The sequence below is a fragment of the Bombina bombina genome, chromosome 9 (assembly GCF_027579735.1).
Source record: "Bombina bombina isolate aBomBom1 chromosome 9, aBomBom1.pri, whole genome shotgun sequence".
Lineage (NCBI taxonomy): Eukaryota > Metazoa > Chordata > Amphibia > Anura > Bombinatoridae > Bombina > Bombina bombina.
Window position 1 is genome coordinate 27,276,190 of NC_069507.1, and position 5,603 is coordinate 27,281,792.

A 5,603-nucleotide genomic window follows, 5' to 3' on the forward strand; every position below is an offset into this window, starting at 1 on the left:
AGAGCATCAGCAACATACTCCTCCATAGCACAATTCTCTGCAACAGACAGAGGGTACACCCGGCCCCGAGGAGGAATGTCTCCTGGTTGCAGGTCTATGCCACAATCGTAAGACCGGTGAGGAGGCAACGTACCGGCACGCACCTTGTCAAACACGTCTAGGAACTCTCGGTACTCCTCTGGCAATTGAGATACCAAAGAAGTGCACAAGACTTTAACTGGTTTCCAAAGACAAGTGGAAATACATTGCGGGGACCATGACAAAATTTCGGACCTGCGCCAGTCGAGACTGGGATTGTGCTTTTGGAGCCAGGGATAACCCAGAACAACCAGAAAATGCGGAGAGTTTATCAACTGGAACTGGAGGGTTTCAAAATGGAGAGCCCCAACAGCCATGGACAAAGGAGCAGTTTTGTGAGTAACGAGTGCGGGCTGAAGGGGCCTTCCATCAATGGCCTCAATAGCAAGTGGAACGGACCAAGGCAAAACAGGAATGGAGTGCTTTGATACAAAAGCACTGTCAATTAAATAGCCCGCAGCACCGGAGTCAACAAGAGCCTGAGTGACTATAGAGGAGTCCACCCAGGAAAGGACAACTGTGACCAAAGGTTTCTCCTTAAGCGGTTCCGGGGACGAGGATAAACCACCCAAGGTCTGCCCCCGACAGGACCTTAGGTGTGAGCGTTTCCCTGCCGTGTAGGACAAGATTTCAAAAGGTGACCCTGTAACCCACAATAGAGGCAGAGATCCTCCCTCCTCCTAAAGGCCCTCTCCACCGCGGACAGACGCGTGAATCCCAGCTGCATCGGCTCAGCAGTACCTGGTGACTCGGGACCAGGAGGCATGGGAGGAGAGGGAGGCATTGGTGGGAACGAACATGTAGGAGACAACGGAACAGGAGGCTTTCGCAAGTGCTCCTTAAAAGATCGCCTCTCTCTGAGTCTGATGTCAATTGAGATCAAAAAAGACACCAATGCCTCGAGATCCTCTGGTAAATCTCTGGCAGCAACTTCGTCTTTAATCGCATCAGAGAGCCCATGAAAGAAGGCGGCAACAAGGGCTTCATTGTTCCAACCTACCTCTGCGGCAAGCATACGGAACTCAATAGCATACTGAGCAACAGATCTTGTACCTTGCTGAATGGACATGAGTCGTTTAGCAGCAGAGGAGGAGCGAGCCGGAACATCAAATACCCTTCGAAAGGAGGCCACAAATTCAGGGTAATTTGAAATCACAGGTTTATTAGTCTCCCACAAGGGATTAGCCCAGGCAAGGGCTGTGTCAGAGAGTAACAAGATGAGAAATCCCACCTTAGCTCTGTCAGAGGGAAACGTCTGAGGTAACATCTCAAAGTAAATGCCCACCTGTCACTCAGTCACTCACTGTATAATGCACTCAGTCACTCACTGTATAAGGCACTCAGTCACTCACTGTATAAGGCACTCAGTCACTCACTGTATAAGGCACTCAGTCAGTCACTGTATAAGGTACTCAGTCACTCATTGTATAAGGCACTCAGTCACTCATTGTATAAGGCACTCAGTCACTCACTGTATAAGGCACTCAGTCACTCACTGTATAGGGCACTCCACTGTATAAGGCACTGTCACTCACTGTATAAGGCACTCAGTCAGTCACTCACTGTATAAGGCACTCAGTCACTCATTGTATAAGGCACTCAGTCACTCATTGTATAAGGTTCTCAGTCACTCATTGTATAAGGCACTCAGTCACTCACTGTATAGGGCACTCCACTGTATAAGGCACTCAGTCACTTAATGTATAAGGCACTCAGTCAGTCACTGTATGAGGCACTCAGTCAGTCACTCACTGTATAAGGCACTCAGTCACTCATTATATAAGGCACTCAGTCACTCACTGTATAGGGCACTCACTGTATAAGGCACTCAGTCAGTCACTCACTGTATAAGGCACTTAGTCGGACACTCACTTTATTAGACTATAACCTTGCGTGTGTGGAGTTTAATCCGGCTGAGGCCGTGTGTCAATCTGTGTAAGCAACGGAACTCATTGTATCTGGGAATGGGGGCCCAGACAGAGGAGTAGGCGGGTGACTTGATAGTCTTAGGGGCGGCCCAGGCCTGGAAGGAGGCGGGTATCTCTGGCGTTCGAGGGGCGGCTCAGGCCGGGAAGGAGGAGGGTATCTCCGGCGTGCGAGGGGCGGCTCAGGCCGGGGAGGAGGCGGCCTGTCGGGCTGGCGCTGTTGTTGTGGCCGCTCTGTGAGCATTGCCGGGTGGCGGCGGCTGGGTGAGCGGAACAGCACATTGCACGGACCAGGAGCAGCGGCCGAGGAATCCCTGGTGTGTACAGTCGTCTGCCCTGAAGGAACAGAGCCGCAGGTAGGAGACTAGCACGGCGGGGACTGGGCGAGAGGTGATATCGGAGCCGCCACACTGAGCTCCAGGCACCGCAGCATTCAGCTTCTGCTGCCTCACACAGAAACAGCACTTACTACAGCAGGCACAGTGCAGACACTCAGTGCAGCCCTCTCACTCACTAGTGCAGCCCTCTCACTCACTAGTGCAGAAACTCAGTGCAGCCCTCTCACTCACTAGTGCAGACACTCAGTGCAGCCCACTCACTCACTAGTGCAGACACTCAGTGCAGCCCACTCACTCACTAGTGCAGACACTCAGTGCAGCCCACTCACTCACTAGTGCAGACACTCAGTGCAGCCCACTCACTAGTGCAGACACTCAGTGCAGCCCTCTCACTCACTAGTGCAGACACTCAGTGCAGCCCTCTCACTCACTAGTGCAGACACTCAGTGCAGCCCTCTCACTCACTAGTGCAGACACTCAGTGCAGCCCTCTCACTCACTAGTGCAGACACTCAGTGCAGCCCACTCACTCACTAGTGCAGACACTCAGTGCAGCCCACTCACTCACTAGTGCAGACACTCAGTGCAGCCCACTCACTCACTAGTGCAGACACTCGGTGCAGCCCTCTCACTCACTAGTGCAGACACTCAGTGCAGCCCTCTCACTCACTAGTGCAGACACTCAGTGCAGCCCTCTCACTCACTAGTGCAGACACTCAGTGCAGCCCACTCACTCACTAGTGCAGACACTCAGTGCAGCCCACTCACTCACTAGTGCAGACACTCGGTGCAGCCCTCTCACTAGTGCAGACACCTCACTCACTAGTGCAGACACTCAGTGCAGCCCTCTCACTCACTAGTGCAGCCCACTCACTCACTAGTGCAGACACTCAGTGCAGCCCACTCACTAGTGCAGACACCTCACTCACTAGTGCAGACACTCACTAGTGCAGACACCTCACTCACTAGTGCAGACACTCAGTGCAGCCCTCTCACTCACTAGTGCAGACACTCAGTGCAGCCCTCTCACTCACTAGTGCAGCCCTCTCACTCACTAGTGCAGACACTCAGTGCAGCCCTCTCACTCACTAGTGCAGACACTCAGTGCAGCCCTCTCACTCACTAGTGCAGACACTCAGTGCAGCCCTCTCACTCACTAGTGCAGACACTCAGTGCAGCCCTCTCACTCACTAGTGCAGACACTCAGTGCAGCCCTCTCACTCACTAGTGCAGACACTCAGTGCAGCCCTCTCACTCACTAGTGCAGACACTCAGTGCAGCCCTCTCACTCACTAGTGCAGACACTCAGTGCAGCCCACTCACTAGTGCAGACACTCAGTGCAGCCCACTCACTAGTGCAGACACTCAGTGCAGCCCTCTCACTCACTAGTGCAGGCACTCAGTGCAGCCCTCTCACTCACTAGTGCAGGCACTCAGTGCAGCCCACTCACTCACCACAGTAGTCACAGAGCAACACTTACTAGTGCAGAACCCAGTGCAGCCCTCTCGCTCAATCACTAGAGCCGACACTCAGTGCAGCCCTTTCACTCTCTCTACAGCAGACACTCAGTGCAGCCCTCTCACTCTCTCTACAGCAGACACTCAGTGCAGCCCTCTCACTCTCTCTACAGCAGACACTCAGTGCAGCCCTCTCACTCTCTCTACAGCAGACACTCAGTGCAGCCCTCTCACTCTCTCTACAGCAGACACTCAGTGCAGCCCTCTCACTCTCTCTACAGCAGACACTCAGTGCAGCCCTCTCACTCTCTCTACAGCAGACACTCAGTGCAGCCCTCTCACTCTCTCTACAGCAGACACTCAGTGCAGCCCTCTCACTCTCTCTACAGCAGACACTCAGTGCAGCCCTCTCACTCTCTCTACAGCAGACACTCAGTGCAGCCCTCTCATTCACCAGAGCAGGCACTCAGATTAACCTTTTGTTTTTGTTTATAGCGCTGCAGAATCTGTTGGCGCTCTACAAATACCCAATAATAATAATAACCTTCTGAAAAAACAGAATTGCCGCTCACATCAGCCGTCTACTCACTAAGCCAATCACTGGCCCTGGAGCTCTTCTGTAGCAAGAGATTTAGGACATTATTATAACCTTAGAGATGTGTGTTGTTTGTTAAACATCTGGGTGCCCATGGGGGGCATACTCTTGTACCCAGTAATAATCCCTAGTCTGTCATATCATGATGCCATGTGAGTGAGGCTGCTGCTTTTAGTGTTTTACAGTGATTGATACTGGGGAGGGGGGTTTGTAGCCTGTCTTGGAATTACATAATCACAGGCATCCAGGATTGTAAGGAATTCAATGTCAATAGTGCACTTAGCTGGTGACCCCTCTGACACTAATTCTCTTTACAACCTCTGCTAACCTATGTGGGATGGGTACTAAGGCTTTCCGGCTAGGTAGGCCTCCTTGGAAGTTATGTTATGCGTTTCCTCTAAGGTGCGTTTGTACACACAGATTTGTAACCCGACACAGTTTGCTCACGTTACTGACAGCTCTGTTCTTTCTAATATTTTGTTTGTTTACTGTATTCATACCTTTTATACAACCAGGGCAATTTCTTTGTTTTTTTATGAATATTATTCGCTTATTGTTTTTACTTTATGGAATAAAAAGAGTTTTTCTTTCTTGTACCACTGAACATTATCATACATTAGAGCAGGGCTCGACAAACCCAGGAGCCAGAGAGCCACTGACTCCTAGAATTTTACCATGGCTCCTAACTTTTTGGGTTATTCTCCATATATGTCTATACAAATACCACTGTCTGGCTCCTAAATTTTAAACAAATTTGTCAATCCCTGCATTAGAGCATTGGTCACAGCAAGCTCAGGGAACAGGCATTGTGTTTTTCTAGTGTCTACAGAAGGGCTTGACAAATCCCAGGACCAAGGGAGTCATGACTTCTAGAATCTTACTACTGGCTTCTAAAAGGTCTGTGACTGACTTTTCAATAATCTTACTTGCTCTTAAATTTCCCATCAGTCTGAAGCCATTCTTCTCATATGGATTATTTCTGTACAGCACTCGTATCATTTAGGCAACATCTGTTAAATTAAAAAAAATACCCAAAGGAAGCAGACTGTGGCCGAAAACCTTTTTGGCAGTAATATGTGTGATTCATTTGTGTATTGGGTTACTGTGTGTAGGTTCGACAAGCAACAAGACGCATGAAGTTCAGTCTATTGTTTGGAATGGTCTTTGCCTGGTTTCAGGTGACTTTGCAGTTATGTAATGGGATAATGAT

At 50.2% G+C, this 5,603-nt stretch overlaps 1 protein-coding gene across 1 annotated transcript in view; it reads left to right on the top strand.

Annotated features, from left to right (window-relative positions):
* Window positions 1-2,181: 2,181 nt before the first annotated feature.
* The window catches only part of NDST2 (N-deacetylase and N-sulfotransferase 2), a 232,444-nt gene continuing 229,022 nt past the window's right edge, over window positions 2,182-5,603 (top strand). The window contains exon 1 of the mRNA XM_053691994.1: window positions 2,182-2,359. The gene's annotated coding sequence lies outside the window, so the exon portion shown is untranslated. The remainder of the gene's footprint in view (window positions 2,360-5,603) is intronic.